Source organism: Choloepus didactylus, chromosome 5, assembly GCF_015220235.1.
Source record: "Choloepus didactylus isolate mChoDid1 chromosome 5, mChoDid1.pri, whole genome shotgun sequence".
Classification (NCBI taxonomy): Eukaryota; Metazoa; Chordata; class Mammalia; order Pilosa; family Megalonychidae; genus Choloepus; species Choloepus didactylus.
Window position 1 is genome coordinate 35,496,509 of NC_051311.1, and position 24,032 is coordinate 35,520,540.

A 24,032-nucleotide genomic window follows, 5' to 3' on the forward strand; every position below is an offset into this window, starting at 1 on the left:
ACCATTTCAGCCCCCTCTTACCTCCTACCACCCCCACCAGACCTGAAAGACATTTTGCCAGCTACAGAAATCTTGCTTGGTAATTTTTTCTTTCAGCACTTTAAATATGCCATCCCACTGACTTCTTGCCTCCATGTTTTCTGATGAGAAATTGGCACTTAATCTTATTGAGGCTCCCTTGTACACAACATGTTGCTTCTTTCTGGTGACTTTTAGGATTCTCTATTTATCTCTGCATCCAATGGTTTGATATAATGTGTTCAGTATGGGTCTCTATCCTTTTTGGATTTTTTTTAGTTTCTTGGATGTGTAAATTCATATATTTCATTAAAAATTTTATGTTTTCAGCCATTATTTCAATTATTCTTTCTTTAGTTTTCTCTCTTTCCTCTCCTTCTGCAACTCCTACAATGTATATATGGTGCAGTTGGTGATGTTCCACAGATATCTCAGGCTCTTCTAACTTTTATTCATTCCTTTTCTTTCTGCTTCTTAGACTGAATAATTTCAATTGTCTCAGATTCTTTTTCTGCCATCTCCAATCTGCTTTTGAATTCCTCTAGGGAATTTTTATTTCAGTTATTGTATTCTTCAGTTCCGGTAACTCTGTTTGGATCCTTTTAATAATTCTGTCTGTTTATTGAAATTCTCTTTTTGTTCATCTATTGTTTCCTGATTTCCTTTAGTTATTTTTTGGTGTTTTTCTTCAACTCCGTGAAAACATTTAAGACAATATTTTTAGTCATTGTCTGATATGTCCAAAATCTTGTTCCTCCTTGTTGATGGGTTCCAATGCTTTATCTTGCTACTCTGCATGGGCCATCATTTTCTGTTTCTTTGCATCCTTTGTAATCTTTTGCTGCACACTGGACATTTTCAGGTTTTAATGTATTATCTCTGGAATTTAATCATTGAGGTGTCTGTTCACCAAACTTATACCTAGCTAGTGTTATACTGAGATTTCCTTGAATGCCAGGAGCTAGCAAAAAAAAAGAGAAAGAAACCACCTTTTCCAGTCTTTTCAAATTAGCCTGTGCAAATTCTCTCCTTCAAGGCCTAGGCATCCAAACAAGGGGTCTAGGGAACAGTCTACAGTGAAAGTATAGTCTTTTCTTAGCATGTGTTTTGTCCTGGGCATGTGTGTATAACCTTAGGAATTTTCCTGTTTAGAAGACTCCAAATGCCCCCTTTTCACCTTGGAAATAGTTCTTTCTGTCTCAAGTACTATATTGTATGTCTTATAGGCAGTAATCTTTTGACCCAAATAGCTGTGGTTTGTTTGTTTTTTACAGAGTATTAACTCCCCTGCAGGCTGCTTCTACATGCTGGGCAAGTTCTGGAATGATGAGGCTGCAATAAGTGTTCTGGTTCAGTTCTGGCTTCCAACAGACAGAAAGGTACAGACATATACATGCATCCTAGCATGTGCATAAGGGCTACTCTACTCCCTCCAGAACTAGAACCAAGGACCCACACTGGGAGCAAGGACCTGCTCTGCACTTAGCCAAGGTGGGGGTGGTGAAAGGATCAGCAGTGGTGCCACAAAGTTTTCCTTTCATTTTTAAGTTGCCTTTTTCTTGATTTGGCATCTGCCCAGTTACTGCAACCCTTTAACTGCTGTCCAGAACTTTAAGAGAGATTGTTCTGATTTTGCTTGCTTAAAACTTCTGGGGGTGAGGAACATAACCCTGGAATGCCTCCCCCACCATCTTGGTCTCCACCTTCAGCCTCAGAGATTTTGAAATATTTTCATCACAGGATAAAACAAATGGGATTTTTTAAGCACTAAAGTGCAGTATAAAGAAACAAGTTCGCCTCCTCCCGAATGCCTCTTTGTTGCTCAGATGTGGCCCTGTCTCTCTAGCTAAGCCAACTTGAAAGGTGAAATCACTGCCCTCCCCCCTACGTGGGATCAGACACCCAGGGTAGTGAATCTCCCCGGCAATGTGGAATATGACTCCCGGGGAGGAATGCAGACCTGGCATCGTGGGACGGAGAACATCTTCTTGACCAAAAGGGGGATGTGAAAGGAAATGAAATAAGCTTCAGTGGCAGAGAGAATCCAAAAGGAGCCGAGAGGTCACTCTGGTGGGCACTCTTATGCACACTTTAGACAACCCTTTTTAGGTTCTAAAGAATTGGGGTAGCTGGTGGTGGATACCTGAAACTATCAAATTACAACCCAGAACCCATGAATCTCGAAGACAGTTGTATAAAAATGTAGCTTATGAGGGGTGACAATGGGATTGGGAAAGCCATAAGGACCACACTCCACTTTGTCTAGTTTATGGATGGATGAGTAGAAAAATAGGGGAAGGAAACAAACAGACAAAGGTACCCAGTGTTCTTTTTTACTTCAATTGCTCTTTTTCACTCTAATTATTATTCTTGTTATTTTTGTGTGTGTGCTAATGAAGGTGTCAGGGATTGATTTGGGTGATGAATGTACCACTATGTAATGGTACTGTAAACAATCGAAAGTACGACTTGTTTTGTATGACTGCGTGGTATGTGAATATATCTCAATAAAATGAAGATTAAAAAAAAAAAAAAAAAGAAGGGAAAGTTAAAAAAAAAAAAAAGAAGAAAAACAAGGAAAAAAAGATGTAGTGCCCCCTTGAGGAGCCTGTGGAGAATGCAGGCGTATTGGCCTACCCCACCTCGATGGTTGCTAACATGACCACAGACATAGGGGACTAGTGGTTTGATGGGTTGAGCCCTCTACCATAGGTTTTACCCTTGGGAAGACGGTTGCTGCAAAGGAGAGGCTAGGCCTCCATATAATTGTGCCTAAGAGCCTCCTCCCGAATGCCTCTTTGTTGCTCAGATGTGGCCCTCTCTCTCTAGCTAAGCCAACTTGAAAGGTGAAATCACTGCCCTCCCCCCTAAGTGGGATCAGACACCCAGGGGAGTGAATCTCCCCGGCAACGTGGAATATGACTCCCGGGGAGGAATGCAGACCTGGCATCGTGGGACGGAGAACATCTTCTTGACCAAAAGGGGGATGTGAAAGGAAATGAAATAAGCTTCAGTGGCAGAGAGATTCCAAAAGGAGCCGAGAGGTCACTCTGGTGGGCACTCTTACGCACACTTTAGACAACCCTTTTTAGGTTCCAAAGAATTGGGGTAGCTGGTGGTGGATACCTGTAACTATCAAACTACAACCCAGAACCCATGAATCTCAAAGACAGTTGTATAAAAATGTAGCTTATGAGGGGTGACAATGGGATTGGGAAAGCCATAAGGACCACACTCCACTTTGTCTAGTTTATGGATGGATGAGTAGAAAAATAGGGGAAGGAAACAAACAAACAGACAAAGGTACCCAGTGTTCTTTTTTACTTCAATTGCTCTTTTTCACTCTAATTATTATTCTTGTTATTCTTGTGTGTGTGCTAATGAAGGTGTCAGGGATTGATTTTGGTGATGAATGTACAACTATGTAATGGTACTGTGAACAATCGAAAGTACGATTTGTTTTGTATGACTGCGTGGTATATGAATATATCTCAATAAAATGAAGATAAAAAAAAAAAAAAAGAAACAAGTTCTAATTCCAGATCTTCTGTGACCTACCTGGGTAACCTTTGGCAAATCACCTGTATTCTGTTGGCCTCCTTTTCCTTATTTATAAAGTGGGGTGTTGTGGAACAAGGTGATCTCTAGGGACCTTTAAAGCTCTAACATGTTGTGATCTTTCTCCTTCTACAGACCACATCAGTCACCCCTCCCTGGTCTCTGCCAGTCCTGGAAGACACAACACTCCTGTCTTGGGTCCTTTGCACTTGCTGTTCTCTCAGTCAGGAATACTCTTCCTCCAACCATGACTTGCTCCCTCACTTCTGTCAGTCTCAGTTCAATGTCATATTATTGCACTCTCCATAAACAGCAACCCCTCCCCACACTAGCTTTCCCTATCTTCCTTCTGTTTTTTATTTTTCTTTCTTTATTTGTTTTTTGTCTTTCTCTCTTCCCACTAGAATGTAAGTACCATGAAGGCAAGAATTGTTCTCTCAGCCAATATTTCCAGCAGCTAAGATAGTACCTGTTATGTAGTAGGGAGTAAAGAGAATTTGTATAAGGAATAAATTAATTATTCTAAATATTGACTTAACAAAAAAATCCAAGTACCAACATATTTCAGTTAATCAAGGTATTTATCTAATTTAAATTTTAAATTAATTTTTAATTCAGGAATAAATGTTTTTATATATTCTGCCACTTGAAGTATTATAAAGAAAGACATTAACCTAATATACAGAAGGGGAAGCAGCTTCTCTTCTAGGACAACTTGAGCAATATTAGTTCATTTATTTTTCAACACTATGTGAGCTATTACCATGCATGAGAGACAAACTTTGTGTTTAGCACTATCTATCTATCTATCTATCCATCCCTGCTTTACCAATCTGCTTTTATATACCAACTGCCATTACTAGAAGATAATTCCTTTGGAAGTAAGCACCTTGACTCCAGTTTGTACCTATCCAAAAGGAAAATATACCCAGAAGGATAAACATGAGATATTTGTATTTGCTCAATATGGGTCATAAGCTGTGGTGGAAGAATAACACATAGTCATATATCCAAAATATGGTGACTGCCTTGGAAGAAGAAACTTGTATCATGAGCTCTAGGCAGCAAAAACTGGAAGATAATGAAGGAGAAAAAATAGTGTGTACTGGAAAAGTTTAAGACATGATTGCAGGTTTGGATATTTAGTTCCTCCTAGATAGGGATGGACACAATAGGAGAACAAATCGGAAAACTAGTTAAAAAGGAACAGGAAAAACTATAGTCTATCATATTTGGTTTAGTTTGTCTGCTAGCTTTTGACTCTGTGTGTGTGTGTGCATTTTGACTCTGTGACTGTGTATTTAAGCAGGCATACCTACACTTTACTTTCATCAAACTTGCTATATGGGAAACATTTGGGTTTACCATCATTAAGCCAATAAACAGATATGAATGCCTAATTAGAGACATCCCTAGAGATCTGATCCAATTAACTATTCTTCAAGTTTTCTCAGATCCATGGAATTCAATTTTTCTGGGTCTGCATAACCTTATCTAAAGAAGCTAGGACCTTTCTTACTGATAATCACCTATCTTGTTTTTCAGTTATCTCTTTTCTGTGTTTGATTTATTCTTTCCAGTTGAAAGAAGACAGAAGCAAAAGACTCCTTAGGCTATTTTGTCCTCTGCTATCTGGAAAAGCCAAAGGTCTGTCCCTTTCTTGTTACTCTTCTTGTTTCAAATATAGATTTTCTGTAAAAGATTTTTGTTATCTTAAACATTTTTGCCCTTACTAACCCTGTTTTGTAAAACTTCAAATCACTCTTTCAGATTCAACCTGGATTTTGTGTCCCTTCCTCTACACATGAACATATGTTATTAAAGTTTTTATTTCCTCAAAAAAGTATCTTTTTAATTTCTCAAAATATGTTCTCCTTTTCTTGCTTTTTATGATCAGTAATAATTTTTTGAACACTTCTTCAGCCTACACGTGTCTGGAAATATATATATTCCCTCTAATTCTCATATGAATTGGGTATTATTATTCTTATTTTACAGAGAAGAAAACTGGAAGGTCACAGAGCTAGAAATTAAGATGAAATATCTTTCCAATACCATGTTTCTTCTTACAACTATATTGTCAGAATTTGAAGTTTCTTTAATTTTTCTTTCCTCTTGAGGTATATTTTATTAAGTTTCTGACCTAGTGATCATACTGATCTTTTCCTTGAGTTTTTGGAGTCTGCTTTCCTAAGATCTTGGGCAGATGACTGACAATGCCCTTATTTGGCTTTTATGAATTTCACAAAGACACAGGCACTTTCCCCCAGGTTCTCTCTGCTCTCAGTGAACTCATAATTTATTATCAGAATAGCATTTCCTCTCACTGTCTCTTCTACTTTCCGAACAATGGAAATTACAGCAAAGTTAGCCAAAAATCAACTTATATAAAATCATAATCACAATGACCAACTTTGTATTATGATAATAGACAAAAATTCACCTTGGAAGGAAAATCCCAAAGTCCCTAGACAAAACTTTTAGAAGTCATCTACTCTTTCTCCCTAGAAGACACTTGAAATGGGCACTGCTGATTTTCTACTCAACATTCATCCTGCCCTTCCTCCACTCCTATAACAACCATGATTTGTGCCAGCAGCCAGGCCCCCACAAACACCCTCCAGGCAATGATGCTTTTTCCATTCCCCAGCGGCTGTTACAGGGCTAGTGGTGGAGACATAACACAAGATGCCCCAAATCAGACTGAATCAGAGGATTTATATTCCATGACTTGGTGAGAATTCTCTCAGGCTCTCACTCTCTAATTATCCTCTCCCCACCTCCACTGGATGGAAATAAGGGAGCAGGTGTCCACAAATGTCGCTGATAGATATTTTGTGACCTTGGGCAGAAGAGGGGAGAGCCTGAAAAAATTTTCAGGGCCCTTTATGGAATAATTCATCTTCAAACCTCTGATTATACTATACCTCGAGACTGCCCTTCCTACGACCTCTAATATATAAGAAAATAGATTTCCTTATTGTTTAAGGCATTATGAGTTGGAATATTTTAATCACTTGCAGTCAGGTTTATCCCAGCTGACACAGTTTTCTCTCCCAGACAGTTTCTAGACCTCAAGGAAAATATATCCTATTCTATGTGATAAAATACTTTCATCTCTCCTTAGGTAGTTAAGTCTGCAATTAAATGAGAGACTGTTCATTCTGGTGAACAACTAATGGCCAGAACTTCTCAAATTTTTTCACCAAAGCACCATCAATTACAGGAGAGTTATCTTGAGTTGATGGTTTTTTTGGAGACTGATCCAGAATCGGCTCACCACAATCACAAATTTTCAATGAACTCTCATGTTTAAATGTAAAAATTTAAGAATAATTTATATTCTACTCCACTGTAGTTAATATAAAAGAATGGTATTTTCCCCCAAACCTTTAAGGAAATTTGGTCCTTCAAGAAAGTATGATTTTGAGAACTGTTACACCATACTGTCACATATCCCCAAGATCTACTCACCTCAGTTGAAGAATCACAAATCAAACAGAAGTTAAGGCCAGGGTTCAGTGAAGGGCCAAAACCTTTGGGAGTTTATCTTCACTTCACACCACAGCTACATGAAAATATGGGCAGCTAACCATTATGTTTCTAAATATTAGAATTTATATAGTGCTTCATGCTTTCACAATGCTTTCAAATTTATTATTTTCCTTAATTTTCACTAAAAACCTATGAGGTATGTGATAATTGTTTCCATTTTACAGAGAAAAAAAATCTGAAGATCTCTCCAAGTGTCTTGCCTATGATCACAGATGTTAGAACCAAGACTCAAATCCAGTTTTTCTAACTTTAGAATTCATGTTTCTCCACTAGATCATACTGCCTGAATACATTTTTGGCGGGGAGGGACTGTGAATAGGCTTTTCCTCAAAATGACAGAACTGAGACATAAAAAATGTAAGTAACATATTTTTCAAAGTTCCAGGGCTGGTAATTAGTGGATCCAGGTTTCAAACCCAGGACTACCTCATTTAAAACTTTGTAATATGTCTACTGACCAAGGGGCCCAAATTCTCATAATATGTCAAGCAGGTATTGCTTGCCATGAACTACTCTGAGTACTTTTTACATTATTAACTCCGTGAATTATCACCATGATCATCATCATTTTAGACACAGGGATCTGAGATGCAAAATGATTTAATAACTTGTCCAAGATCACATGGCTAGTAAGTGACAGTGCTAAGATTTAAACCCAGGCACTCTGGCTCCAATGTCCATGTTCTCTGCCTCTACATATGCTGCCTCTATGTAAACAAATAAGTGGCAGAGCAGTCAGAAAACTTATGTCCTGACTTCCAGCTCAAAGCAGACATTTTTATCTTGTTAATCTTGGCATCCCCAGCATGCATTACAAGTTCTTTGGATAGATGGATGGATGAATGGACAAACAGAGAGACAGAGGAGCACACCTCATACAGCCTTATTGATTTAAGTGCAGTAACACTGGCAGAGGAACCTGGTATCTGTATCTGGAACATAATATAGATGCAAAAGTAAAGACACTCTGTGTCAGTCTCCTCTCCTTCCACCACTGACTAGCAGTATGAAATTTTCTCATTATTGATATCTCTAGCACATTGCCTCATAAATGACCTATAAGATCTCTTCCAGTCCATGACTGTCACTGGTTATTCTAACTCCTATAGCACTATAAGCTTTTTATCACAAAACATAAGCTACTTCATATTGCTGGGTTCCCTTTGTATGTAGATGACTTGCTTCTTCAAAGGAATTTGGAGGTTCTTTAATGACTGCCTTATTATTATTTTCCCAATTGCATCCAGCAAACTACTACTTCCACTACCACTTACTATGTGTTTATTATATACCAAATTTTGGGCTATGTCTATATGCGTGTAGTCAATAAATATTGGCTAAACAAGTAAACCTATAAATCAATAAGCCTGTGAAAATATTATTATGCCTATTTTCAAGGTGCAAAAATTGAGGCTCATACAAGTTAAATAATTTGCTCCAAGTCACACCACTAATACATATTAGAGCCTGGATTAAAATCCAAACCTGTCTGATGGAAAGCCCCATCCTGTGTGATCTCCCACAATTCGGTAGTGTCAGATGATAATACTGTAACTGTCTCAGTTCCCTTCATTTGACTAAGTGCAAGCCAATCTCTCAATGGCATTCCCATGGGTGTAAGTATGGTGATAGAGCGGGTGCAGGTGAGGTGGTGAGAGATTATGTCTTTTACTGCGATGTTACTTATCTAACAATAAAAATAATCCATTTCAAGTCCTCTTTCCCTCTTGCCTCATCAAATCATGTCAAAAACAAAACTTATTTATGAATTGTTAGGCTTTCATTCTTGCAGTTCTTGAATTACAGAAGATATGAATTATCTGGCTCTACCCTTTTAAGAAAGCTCTTTACAGCTGAATTCTGAGTCACAGTGTTAATCACCAGGAATATCACTAAATCTCATCTGTCATCTTTCCATGACATGATAAACTCTAATAAATTTAAAGTACATTCATGGAAATGGAAGACTGTCTTCTTCCTTCAGAGGGGAGCAAAGCAAGTTCTTGCTAACGTACTTCTTTACCCATGCATGTTTTTTCCATCAGATGAGAGACCATATTATTCCATGGGAGAAGTCAAGAACAAAGTGTGTGCTGCAGGAAAATCTTAAAACTTTAAGAGCTGAAAAACTTGAGGGATCATTGAGCCTACTCAACATTAAATGCATAAAAACCCTAAGAGTCAGGGCATTTAAGTTAGGACTATGCACCAAAGCCTAGTAAAGAGTTCTACAGACCTTGCCAGTGTCAAGTGGGAGAAAGACACATGCAGGGTCAGCTAGAAGTATAAGGTCCTAGGGCACTCCCCACCCATCACCCCTCCCTATAGTGATTGGCCTCAGCATGGCCCCACCACACTCTTTCTACCATAGACCTCTGGAGAGCCTGACCTAGGTGTGGCAACTTAACTTCCTGGCCTCTCTCCCCAGTTAACTCCACCTGCTGCAGAACTGAAAATGGTAAATAACTCAACATCTACTGAATTCCTCAGGCCATCACTTCTCAAAGAATTGAGAAAACAGAAATTAGGATATGAGACAACCTACCACCTGGCCCACAAGACAAGGCTGGAGAGAGTTGCATCTAGTCATGTGGTGAGGCAGAGGTGGATGGGTATACTCAGCTTGCTTTTAGCTGTTGATCCAGCACCAAGGGGAGAATGCAGAATAAGGGTCACTTTCCAAGAGGTACTAAGAGCTGTTCTGGAGGAGGTAGAAATATGAGTTGCAGGAGCAAAGCCCAGTAAGACACCAGAGAGCTTAGAAAAGTAGTACAAAGAGAAAAAAATTCAGGTGTGGAGCAGCTCAGATTAATTTCACAGGACAGTCTGTGTTGCCCACAGCAATGTTTACGGGGCCACCTAAATGAGGGTAAGATGCAACCCCAGGGACTCTTTAAAACAACATTTAAGACCTGCCTGTAATAGTAACAATAATTCCCGTCTCAATGTTGCCAAGAACTTCAAATTTCCCCTAAGTTCTAGGAGCAGAGCTGCTAGGAAGAAACAATGAATAGACTTAAATTCCATTTTCTTTTATTTTCCTGAAGATTATTAGTAGATGATTTGTGCATAGTAGATCACAAAATATTAGCCTACCAGAGAATTTGATGCTCCTCAAGAGTATTTATTGGCCCAGCTATTCAACAGGCATTGTGCTAGGTGCTTCTGAGGATACAAAGATGAACAAGACAAACCCATATCATTAAGGTATTATAACTGAACAGGGAAGAAAAGACATTCATAAACCAACTAAAACAAAAGGTTCTAACTATTCCACAAACCATCAGGTCATTTCTTAGCTAATTCAGTTACTTCTATGTGCCTTAATGAACGTGCTTTTTTTTTTTAAGGAAATTTCTCTAAAGGGTTAACACCAGGTAAAAATGAGAAATAAGCCATGTTTCTGATAAGTTCTCCTCTATTCTCCTTTCAGTCTCCCCTTTCTCCCCCACACACACTTTTACTGCAACATGATCATTCTCAAGGCACACATGCCACCCAGGAATGAGCCTAATCTAACCTACACTGTTTCCCCCACAATATCTCACCCCCAAACGTATCTGGAATCAAGGCTCAGATTAGGTGAACTGCATTCATACTTCAGGTTAAAGGTTAGAGGTTTCATAAAGCAGCTCTCTGACTTTTCCATACTGCAACATACATAAGGATGGTCTCATAGAGTTAACACTCACACGAGCTCTAGGAGCAACTCCACATCTTTCCCTTCCTCTTAAGACTCCTATGAAAATGCAAGTGAGAGGAAGTGGCATTATTATAGTGATCCTTGAATCTTCTTATGTGAGAAGTGTTCTGTTTGCCCCTCCACATCAACTCTCCACTCCTCACCTTGCCCTGTGCCCCAGAAAGCTGACTTTGGTGAGTGCACCAACAGTACTTTGTATTCTGGTTTCCAGTTGGGGTCAACTGTGGGAGGTGGACACTGTCAGGAGATTGGAGGGTGGAAGGAGGGTGTGCTTGGAGTATTTATTTCCAGGTTCCTCTCCCTATCCAAGTTGCTATGGGTTGTCTATGCTTCTTTTCCAAAAGCAACAGCTCTTGTCAGTTGATTCTCTCTATAGAGTTCCCTTCTTCAGGTTCAGGCAGCTGCTTCCTTCCCTCACACTTTGGCTTCAGAGCATCTGCTGCTGTTAGATCCAGCTGGCACTACATGATTACTGTTGGTGCCCCTTAACTATGTCTATATCTTTGTAAGTAGTCCTTTTATTAAACTTTAGTCAATTTTCTAGTTTAAACGTTACACCTGTTTTCTGTCAGGTGACTGACAGAAAGAAACCCTCAAAATAGGATTCTGGAATTATTTTGATCACATATTTGAGGAATGCTTGGATAACCTCTTTGTCAGGGAGAAATGAAACACTGATAGCCTGTAGTGTGCTAGCACTCTCAGTACTAAAATTATCACTGCTGATGCCATGGTAAAGCTTTGGGAGGTCAAGTGGCTTCAGTAATTGGTCACTATGTGGAGAGTAGTGATAAAATAGTGAGGGATGTGCTGGCTGCTTCTGACAGTCTGAGACAGTGAATGCAGGAGAAACAATAAGGCCAGGTATCTCAAACTCAGAATATGAGTGGGAAATCAGAAAGCCTCAGTGGCAGCTCTGAAGGAGTTCCTCATCTCCTGATGGACAATACAGATAGAGCTAGTGACCAAGTGCATGATCTGTTCAAAAGGTTTGCAGTTTTATATCACCAATTAAATGATCATCTTGGTTCTTGTGCTAAGATAAGGACGCTGGTGAGAAGGTTAGTACGAGAAAGAGACATTTGAGTAGCCACAGACAAACCTGAGAATATGAACCACAAATCCCCTAAACTTCCCTTTCTTTGAGAAGCAACCCCCTCTCCCCTCCAACACATTATCTGATGGAATTGGCCTTCCCTTCATAAAAGCCTCTCAATGTGCAACCTTTCTAGGTCCCTCAAGGTGATGCTGATTCTCCTCAGGACCCATCCTCACCACCTCTCGTTGCCCATAACAAGAGGTAGATTCTAAGGTAGCTCCTATGCAGAAGAATAAGACCTGCTCCAGGAGGAGATAACCTTTACACGGAAGGAGTCACAGGGCCTCCAGTTTTTATCAGGTGGAATCAGAGAAGCAGATATGGAAGGAATGAGAATTAAATGTTCTGATATGGGTGCCTTCACCTAGAAGACAGGATTCAAGATGTTGGCTGGAGGATCAGGGAGGGTTGCTAATAGCCTGCAGGGTTGGCTAATTGAAACCCGGACTTGATTAGCCAATAGGCAAATAGCTTGAAATTCTCCTGGCTTATAGTAGAAGAAGGAGTCCAAAGGCTCAAGGAGACTGAAATGTTGGGATGGATGTAGTATGTTTAACTTCCTCAAACACTCCCTAACCACACACACCAGGAGGGTTCAGAAGACACACTCTTTATCAGAGCATTAAAGAACAATTCATTTGTGAGAGGGAAACAGGATCTTTAAAAAGCTCTGTGACAGCTATTCTCTGTAGATCAGAGATAATGGTGGAAGGAACTGTAAAGCAATTGTTTTCCCTGATCTCAGTAGGAATTAAGGAATTCTTGAGTAATAGAGGCCAATTGTGGGTACTTAACTACCAAAGATAAGGTGAATGACATTCCCACAATAGTATATAAGGACAAAGTGATTATAGAGTACTTTGACCTTTAAGGTTCTATGGGAGTGGCTAATTGTTCAGAGTCTCTAGGGATAAACTAGATCAGAATCCACTAAGGTGCTACTTAACACATGTTGACAGGAAAAATTCCATGACTGATGAGCAGAAGCCTAGTCACTATAGAAGAGAATCAGGGTCTCCTATTCGGTTTTGAGTGGGGCACAGAGTAGTAAAAGTCACACCAGCAGATTCAGGCTTCAGTACAAATTGACCCCTATTGAGTCTTATAACCTAGCAGACCCAGTGATATTAGAAGTATCTGTAGCAGATAAGAGATGATATTTGGATCTCTGGAAACCCCAGTAGCAGAATCCTAGGGTTTTGAAGTAAGGTCTTGCTTCTTCTGGCAACAGCTATTATCTATTTGAAAAGAAGCTCACAACCTGTTTCAAGCCCTGTAATAGACTGAGCACCAGATGGGACATCAAATTACTGTGCATCTCAATACTGAGAACCAGACATTTTCTGATACACCAAATGTTCCAACCCAGCTCAGCCCCAAGACCGAAGAACATGCCAGGCACAGAGTTAGACATAAGTTTAATAAGCAGAGATTAAGCAGACCATGGAAAGGATAGCAGAAGAAGTCAGCTATAATTGCAAACTCGTGTCTTTTAACTAGCTACAGAAGCAGACCTATAGAAGCTACAGTGTGTTAATTAATTTTTCATCAACCTCCCCTCTCTAATGCCAACTCATGTGAAAACCTCTGGTGGTGGCAAATGTAGATTTTAGGTGAGAGTAATGTGATCTAACACATCCACGATTTGGTAGCTTATCCAAATTTTTGTGCACCTGCGTTGGAGACACGAATTTTTCACCTAGACAAGAACATATGAGTGGACACTAAATAGGAAAATGGGTGAATAACCTCTGTTTGCAGTTATATATTCACTTTCCACTTATTTCCCCCCCTGCCTGTGCCCCAGAAGGCTGACTTTTAGGGACTGCCTTCTGGTCTCTAGCTGGATGTGGTTAATGGGACTCATTGGCAGAAGACCGGAGAGAGAGAGAGAGAGTGACTGGTGATACTTATTTCCTCCGCTTCCTCTCTTCTGGGTCACCGTGAATTTTACATGTCCCTATATCAAAGGCCACAAGTCTTGTGAGTAACCCCCACAAGATGGCTATGTTCTCTGGGTTCTGCTGCCCACTCTCTCCCTTTGTGCTTGATGGTATGCAGTAATGGCTCTCCACTATTGCTAGCCCCAGGGTCCTAAGGTTTCCTAAACCTTGCTCACATCTTCTATAAACAGTCCCTTTTATTAAATTCTCCTCATTTTTCCAGTTTGAATGAGGCTTCTTTTTTCTGCAAGTACCTGACCAATACACCTTTCTAATTTATGTTTTCATACAATTAATTTGCAAACTTCACTAGTTCATAACAAATTTTTGTTCCATATCTCATAAGTGATATAGACATAATCAATGGTTGAGAACCATCTTAATGTCTTAATGAACTGTCTCACTGTGCCAGGTATTGGACCAGACCATAGGAATATAAAAATGAACAAAGAGACATTCTGGGGTCCCACAGATCTATCTCTTGCTTTAACAGTGTTTGGACAGAACAGACCCAGGGACCCTTCCTTCTTCAGCCTCAGACCACTCTTCAAGTTCCTCTCCAGGTACAATCTCCAGGACCATCTTCTTGGCTGCCCTGCTTCTGGGAGCAGCTAACACCATGTTTTGTTGTTAGCTTCTCATTGTGACCAACTGTGAGCTCCCATATCCATCTATCAGAATTATTCCGCCTAAGTAGAGTCCTCTGTCAACCACCTAGTCAACCTGCATCAGCAGGTCTCCTACACTACTTCTCTCTCTGGGCTTCTATTTCAACTCCAACAGTGTGGCCCTGGAGGGCATGGATCACTTCTTCTGCAAGGTACTGAAGGAAAAACAGGAAGGCACACAGAATCTCTCTCTCCTGAAGAAGCAAAACCAGCACAGAGGCCTCATCCTCCTCTAGGATGTGCAGACGCAGTTCCGAGATGAGTAGGGTAAAATCCTGGAAACTATGGAAGACCCATGGCCCTGGGGAATAACCTGAAACAGGCCCTTTTGGATGTGATTCCCATGGTTCTGTGAAGACCCTCAACTCTGTGACTTCATGGAGAGCCATTTCCTGGATGAGGAGGTGAAACTCATCAGGAACATGGGTGACCACCTGGCTTACCATAGTTGGCTGGCTGGGCAGCAGGTGTTGCTAAGCAAGTATCTCTGTGAAAAGCTCACCTTCCAGCACAACTAGGAGCCTCTGGAGCCCAGAGGCCTTTGGGGAGGGGTGGAGAGGGTGGGGGGTTCCTTTGCATTCCTCCCAGCCCCTCCCTCCAGCCAGGAGACATCTTTTCATCCAACTGCCTGCAACCAGCAAACAAGCCTTGAAACAGGTGTAAACAATAAAGCTTTTTGCAGCCATAACAAAAAAAAAGAACACCAACAAAGAAATCACTTCTTCCCAAGAGGAGCTTACACCAATGATGCTTACACCAATATTAGTTACAGCAGAGCCTAATACAAGTTATAATAGAAATGGGCACAGAGTTCCACAGAACAAAGTGAAAGGAGCAGTCGCTGACTGGAGATGCCTTGAAGGGTAGGACAGAGAAGGTAAAAACTGAGCAAAATTTTAGAGAATGAGCAGAAGCCGAGGGAATGAGCAGGGACAAAGGAAGTTGGAGGAAGAAGTGGGACTATTTTGGGAGTAAAGAGTCCTTTACAGGAGACCCACACCATTTCATTCAGATTTAGGTGAACACTGTTTTGGAACCCATGAAAGTTTGTCTGTAGGGTTTTTCTGCCAACCAAAACAAAATGGAGAATAGCTGTGCTAGCTAAGTAGTGCCACTGCAACATCTTTCCCCAAATAGTGGGCATGAGAAGGGACCAGCCCCAAATACACCTTTTACATTTCAATATTCAACTTCTTGTATCTTTTGAGCCTTTGCAGCAAACGTTAATTCTTGTGGCTTTTCAAATGAACCCAAAATATTAGACATTTGTCAAGGCTGTCTTAAGTGCCCTAAGTGGTTTTTCCCTGTAGAGAGTGATCTGTCACTAGCCTGGGAAAGTGGCCCAGGAACAGATAGGTCAGCAAAGCAATAATTCTCAGTGCAGCCTCACAAAGCCACCTCAGTGGCCACAGAGAGATAGAGGGATAATGTGCAAAAAATGTGTGATAATTCTCTGGTTGTCACAAGGCTTATCAGTGGGTAGCAACAGCAAAGACCAGGAAATGTATGGGATATATCCGATAGGCAGGAATATTAGTGCTAATAATGTGCAGCTGTGTCAGGCGAGGTCACTGGGGTTTGATGAAGGGTCATTTGTGAAGGGGCCTATTTAATCCCCTGTGAGCACATTCCCATATTTAAATAGTTTTAATCTGGCTTCATCACCCTGATTAAAACTGCTGACAAGGATAGAAAGAACTACTTTACAGAATGAAGCATGGCAAGTCGGGTGACTATAAATTGGTTTACAATGGCAGGGCAGACCAGGGGTATATGTAACCTGAGAGTCTAACCACATTTCCTTCCCTGGTGGGAATTTATGGAGTTGGATCTGCATCACATTTACAAAGTTAATGTTTCCCAGGCATTTCTACATTTCATAGGCATTTCTATCAAACCAGTGTCTCACATGACACACTTTGAACTGCTACATAATTTATAAATATAGAACATTTTTACTTAATAATTATGCCTCCATGTGTATAGCACATCATAGTGCTGGCTTTAACAATAGAATTTTATTAGCTTACAAGCTTACAGTTTTGAGGCTGAGAAAAGTGTCCAAATCAAGGCATGATCAAGGTGATGCTTTCTTCCTGAAGACCAGCTGCTGGTGTCCTCTGCCACATGGCAGCATCAACTTGTCTCTCCCTTCTGGGTTTCATTGCTTTCAGCTTCTTGCTTTTGTGGCTTTTCTCTCTCCCTCTGTATTCATCCTGTTTATAAAGGACTCCAGTAAGAGAACTAAGACCCATTCTGAATAAGGTGGGTCATGCTTAACCGAAGTAGCCTCATCAAAAGATCCCACTTGTTATTCAACGTTGTGCTAGAAGTTATAGCTAAAGCAGTTAGGCCAGAAAAAGAAATAAAAGGCATCCAAATTGGAAAGGAAGGAGTAATGCTTTACTGTTTGTAGATGACATGATCTTATATATAGAAAGTCCAAAAAATCTACAACAAAACTACTACAGCTAATAAACAAGTTCAGCAAAATGGCAGGATACCAGATCAACATGCAAAAATCAGTAGTATTTCTATAAGCAATCTGAGGAGGAAATCAAGAAAAGAATGCATTTTAAATAGTATCTTAAAAAATTGAATACCTAGGAATGAATTTAATCAAAGATAAAAAGGACCTGTACCCAGAAAATTACAAAACAGTGCTAAAAGAAATCAAAGAAGACCTAAATAAATTGAAGGACATTCCATGTTCATGGATTGGAAGACTAAATATCATTAAAATGTCAATTCTACCTAAATTGATTTACAGGTTCAACAAAATTCCAATCAAAATTCCAACAGCCTACTTTTCAGAAATGGAAAAGTCAATTATCGAAGCTATTGGGAAGGGTACGGGACCTTAAATAGCCAAAAATCAAGTAGAATAAAAGAATGAAGTCAGAGGACTCACAGTTCCTGACTTTAAAGCGTATTACAAAATTTCAGTGGTCCAAACAGCATGGTATTGTCATAAAGATAGATATATTAACCAATGGAATTAAATTGAGAGTTCAGAAATAAACCCTCACATCTATGGAAAATTGACATTTAAGAAGTCTGCCAAGTCTATTCAAGTGGAAAAGAATAATCTCTTTAAGAAATGGTGCTGGGAGAACTGGAAATCTATAGGAAATGAATGAAAGAGGACCCCTATCTCATACCTTATACAAAAATTAACTCAAAATAGATCAAATAACCAAATATAAGAACCAGGACCATAAAACTCCTAGAGGAAAATGTGGGGAAGCATCTTCAAGATCTTGGTAAGCAATGGTTTCTTAGACTTTATAGCCAAAGCACAAGTAATGAAAGAAAAAAAAAAGATAAAGGGGACCTCCTCAAAATTAAAAACTTTGGTGCATCAAAGGACTTTGTCAAGAAAATGAAAAGACAACCTAATCAAAGGGAAAAAAATATTTGAATCATATATTCAATAAGGGTCAAATATCCAGGATATATAAAGAATTCCTACAGCTCAACATAAAAAGACAAACAACCCAATTTTAAAATGGGCAAGACTTCAATAGACATTTCTCCAGAGGAAATACAAGTGGCTAAAAAGCACATGAAAATACTCCCAACATCACTAGCTATTAAGGAAATACTAATCAAAACCACAATGAGATATCATTTCACACCTACTAGAATAGCACTATTAAGAAAATTTTTTTAAAGAGGATGTGGAAAAATAGGAACACTCATTCATTGATGCTGGGAATGTAAAATGGTGCAGCTGCTATGGAAGAAAGTTTGGCAGTTCCTTAGGAAGCTGAGTATGGAATTACCATATGACCCGGCAATCCTGCTACTTGGTATATGCCCAGAAAAACTGAAAGCAGGGACTTGAACAGACATTCGCACACTGATGTTCATAGCAGCATTGTTTACCATTACCAAAAATATGGAAGCAACCCAAGTGTCTATCAACTGAAGAATGGATAAACAAAATGTGGTATGTGTATATATATATATATATGATGGAATATTATTCAGCTGTTAAAAGAAATGACGTTCTGATGCATATGACAACATGAAAGAACCTTGAGGACATTATGTTGAGTGAAATAAGTCAGACACAAAAGGAAAAATATTGTATGATCTCACTGTTATTAACTAATTATAATAAGCAAGCTCATAGAGTTAGAATCTAGAATATAGGTTACCAAGTGATAGAATAGGGTAGAGAATGGAGAGTTGATGCTTAACTTGTACAAAATTTCTATTAAGGCTGATTGTGAAGGTTTGGAAACGGATGGTGATGATAGTAGCACATTCTTGTGAGTGTAATCAACAGTGTAATGAACTATACAAGTGAATGTGGTTAAAAGAGGAAAACTTAGGATGCATATATTACTAGAATAAAAATTGAAAGATGAAACATAGGACTGTACAGCATAGTGAACCATATTGTAGATGACAGACGATACTGTATGGATTATAACAAATGTATGATAAGGTGGTAATAATAGAGAGGTATATGGAGAAAAATACACCTAATGTAAATAATGGATGATAGATAGAACTATTTTAATAATCTTCCATCAATTGTTTTGAAAACTCACAAGTTCTCTAATAAAAAAAAAAAAGAATAAAAAGAAGAGATCCTACTTACAAGGGGTCCACACCCACAGGAATGGATTAACTTTAACAACATGCTTTTCTGGGGTGCATACAGTTTCAAACTACCACAATGGGTAATAGACTTTACTTAAAGTCAACTGATTGGTGATGTTAACGACATCTGCAAAATACCTTCATAGCAGTAATTTGATTGGTGTTTGATTAAATAACTGGGTATTATAGCCTAGTCAAGTTGACACATAAGACAAACCATTACAAGTGTTATTTTCACTAGCTTATACTATTTTGGCTTTGTGACCTTTCTTCAAAGTGCAGAAAATTGATTGGAGAAGGGAAAGCAGAAGGAGGAACTAGGAGATGTATTGTTGGGGATATAAGAATGAATGAAACAGATATGGGCCCTGCCCTCATGGATAAAGGAGTCCAATGGAGCTGACAAAAATTAAGCATGAGAAAAAGAAAAAATAATCAGTCTTCTAACAAATTACCAATTTAAGAGGATACAACATTAACTTTAGAGGCAACAAGGAAATCTGTAAAATGAAACTTGCAGAAAGAGTGGCTTCAGTGGTGATATCACTTGAAAGAAAAGTGGGTACAACTTTTAAATAAGTGGAGGGTGTGAACTAAATCAGTAGTTACACTCTCCTCACAGTCTTACCCAGGACTTGTCAATACCATTGCTTATTATTTTTCCTCCAGAAAAAAGTTTGGAGCTTCAATCCACAATAGCCTAATGAGCCACAGGTGGCCCTAGAAGAACTGGGAAGTAGGCAAACATGTCTTTGATCCTTCATCCTCTCTTCCTACTCCCCCAACCTCATTCCTGTATGATATGACCTGTGCTTTACGACTCTCTTCCTCCTTTATAAATCCCAACTGCTCTCAGAACAGAATTATCACATGAAGAAAAGATCACTGGACTCAAAACTCTAGATGATGTTCAAAGTTTTCAATTACCAGTAGGGTCAATTACCAGTAGGGTCAAGTCACCTTAAACCTTTCTGATCCTTAGACTTTTTTTTAAGTACTAATATTGTCCATCCCTTTATCACAAGTTTATAGTGAAAATCAAACCAAATAATAATAGGAAAGTACATCGATAAAATATAAAATGCTGAGGCAGCTGTATGAGAGCACTCACAACAATATCTGGCACACTCTGTACATGGTAGAAGGTTTTTATTAAATGGTCACCAAGGTCCTTCAAATCTTTCAAATTCTAGAGTTCTATGACTCTCAGCACTTCCCTCCCTTGCAACTAACATGTGAGAGGGATGAACCATTGGGTGGGCTCAACATTCCTTAATGGTAGCAAGGAAAAGAGAAAATAATTGAGGGAATAAGCTGCCACAGTTTCTGGTGACTCAAACCAATTCATAAGAGCCACCATGCCAGGAGAATGAATTCTACCATCCTCCAGTCCTAGAAGTCCTTCCAAGGAGGAATGGCCACCAAGTAGAACTGATGACATAATGTTGATTGTGAAAATTTAAATTATTTACACTGACTATATTAATGGCAAAATAGATCTTCTTGTCCCTAGAAGTTCCCAAGCTTGCAAGAATTGTCATCACTTTTGTTTGCAATTCAAGGCTCTACTTGAGATCTCATCCATTTTCCACCATACATACCCCTCCCAAGTCTCCTCCGACTTGCCTCCAAAATGGAACAAAGAGAAGTTTATCCAAACCTTACTACTGCTCCTCATTGTCTATGCAGGACCCATGAGATGGGCATTTCACCCTCAAGAACTTAGGAGGGTCACTTTGCCATTGCTTATCATAAATTGTGAACATGCAGAGGGAGCCCAATGATTAGAGTAACCAAGAGAGGTGTCTGCTCAGTTCAATCACAAATGAAAATTCTACTCCATTTGGTCACATTCTTTTGGAATATAAACTCTAATGTCATCTCCTCATGTCTTATCAGATTTTTCTTCTGTCTCCCCTGAATTCATCGACTCAACACATTTTATCTACTAACAAAACTAAATATACATATTCTTCCTCTAATGAAATAGATTGCCTTTCATTTCAGTATAATCTAATACGAACTCAGGGTGAGAAGAAAAGAAAGTTGAAACTAGATTGGAAAAGCAAGTAGCCTTTATCAGTCTGTCTTTTTATTAGTAGGATTGTTATTTATACGATATAACTTAGCTACAGTCAAGTGAACAAATCTTAAGTAGCTAGCCTGAATTTTTCCATATATAAAATATATATGGAAAAATATATATCATATATATCAAATACATTATATGTATCAAATATATCATATATATATCACCTTTCCCAGTTAATATCTTCCCACAATGACAACCACTATTCTGAATTCTATCCCCATAGAATAGTTTTACCTGTTCTTGAATTTCATGTCGACAGAATCACTAAGTATGTACTATTTTGTGTTTGCTTCTTTGACTCATCATTATGTCTTTGAGATTCACCCATGTTGTTGTGTACAGCAGTAGTTTATCTTTCTTACTGTGGTACTTTTGAGTTTTTTATCTTTTGTGCTATTGATCGACATTAGGTACTTCCTTTATTTTGGCTGTTATAAGTAGTGCTGCTAGCCTTCTCATCATACATGTCCTTTGGTGGATATATGCAATCATTTCTTTGGGGTAAATACCTAGTAGAACTGCTGGGTTATAGGGTATGTGAGACTTAGTAAACACTGCCAATTTTCCATTTCCACCAGCAATGTATGCAAATTTTATTTTGTCCTCAACCTTGTCAACACTTGGCATTATTAGTTTTTAAATTTTAACCACTATTGTGGGTGTGTAGCATATCTGTTTGTCACTTTTGGTTGCGTTTTCCTGAGGGGTAATAAATTTTTCGTGCTTTTCCATATGCTTATTCACCATTTGATTATTCTCTTTTATGAACTCTCTGCTTAAGTCTATTGCCCATTTTTAATTAGGTTATCTTTCTCTTATTGATTTGAAAGACCTCTTGGCATATTCAAGATAATAAGTCTTCTGACAGATACATGTATTATGAATATCTCCTCCCCATCTGCAATTTGTCTATTCACTATCTTAACGGTGTTCTTTGATGGACCACAGTTCTAAATTGTAAAGTCCAGTTTATCAACTCTGAATTTTATAGTTGCACTTTTTGTGTTATGATTAAGAACTTGTCTACCCCTAGGTCATGAAAATATTCTCCCAAGCTTTCATCTATAAGTTTTATAGCTTTACCATACACAGGTCTATGATCCATTTCAAATCAATATTTGAGTACAGTATTAGAGAAAGGTCAAGATACATTTTTCCCATACAAATATGCAATTGATCCAGCACCATTTATTGATAAAACCGTCCTTCCTACACTGCAATGAGGTACTTACAGTAAATCAGGTGCCTTAAAGAAACTTTCCATTACAGCAGCCTCTAAGGGAAGTAGCCACCCATATAATTCTAAAATTTCTTCAGTTGTCTAGAATTTTTCCAAACCAATAAGGGTATTTCAATCTAGGGGCAAAGGGAGTTGATGAAAAGAAAAACATTTACTTTTCATCGGACCTCTGAAACAAACAAATAAACAAAAGAAAGGCAAGATTTCTATATTAGCCCATCTCAGTCTATAAGTGCAAAAACTGAGCTAATAAATGCTCTAATATTACAATTTAGTTAAACACAGTAAGTGCTGATTTAGACACTGGCAGCTTCTGCTTCTCTATGCAGTAGTTAGAATAGAAAAAGATATCCTATTTTATAGCCAGTTGAATTCCAGTGTGAAAAGTTTTATGGAACATATTCTAGAAAACTATTTGTACGAGAAAGCAGGAAAATGTCAAAATTAATAATTATTAACTTTATTTAATTATTAATTAAATTTTAAGGATACTGGTCAATAGGAACAGCTGTAGTCCCAACACTCTACTCATATGTTAACTACTCTAGGTCTAGAGTCTGGTCCTCTGCTTACTGCCTGCTGCTGGGTCCCACCAGAACTATCTCCTTCTGTTCTGATTTCCATCTAGTGTTTCCCACTGGGATCTTCCGGTCACCTATTCCAACTAAGGGCATCTCTCAAGACCCACCCCCTCTGTACTAATTCATTTCAGGGTGCTCTGTCTCAACAGCTCTGGGCCTCTTCTTTCCAGAAATCAAAAGAGAAGGAAAAAGAGAAGTTCATGTGATGATAAACTGGGAACCAACAATGCAATCCAAAGGACTAAGGACCCATATTCTATAGTATCTGAGGGCAGGTAGGAAGAAGAAACCACAAGATTATTGCAGGGAATAAATATATGTCCTGGAAGCATCCTAGGCTTCTTATATTATTGCTTTCTTTGGAAACAGAGTTATGGAAAAGCAAGGTTCTCACTGGAATCTATTCTTTCCAACAATATTATGAAACTGTTGTTAACTCTAAGACACACTCCACTGGAGTATAATCATGGTACAGCAACTCCATTAGAAATCACAGCATTTAGGAAAAACATTCTATTGATTGTGATTTCCTCTGGGTCCCCAGAATTGTTTAATTTTATCATAAATAAAGATGATTTTTCCCCTAAGAATTTCCTGCTGCTGCTAATGAAATCCACCAGAACCTTAGGACATGGGAAGGCAGAATGAAGGAGAACAGGATTTGCTCCCAGGAACAAAAGTTGCAGTATACAAAAGGCAATAACATGTTGAGCATTGCTGTGATGGCAGGGAAGAGTCACAGGCCCAGCTTGACTTGGGGCCAGTAGGGTTGGATACGGACGTCACTTTTTTATCTTCCCATTTCAGCTTAGGTCAAACTACCCATTCCATTAGTGACTCTCTACTCATCTGGAAACTTGTCCTGCTGAAACTGCCTCTAACTGAAGCCCATTTGCTTAGTTTTGTACACTCATTGTTCATTTGAGTACCACTATGTGTCAGATGCTAGATTCACAAATAT

At 38.9% G+C, this 24,032-nt stretch overlaps 1 long non-coding RNA gene across 1 annotated transcript in view; it reads right to left on the reverse strand.

The window, feature by feature from the left end:
• The window catches only part of LOC119534832, a 259,987-nt gene that overhangs the window by 218,587 nt on the left and 17,368 nt on the right, over positions 1-24,032 (reverse strand). The window lies entirely within an intron of this gene.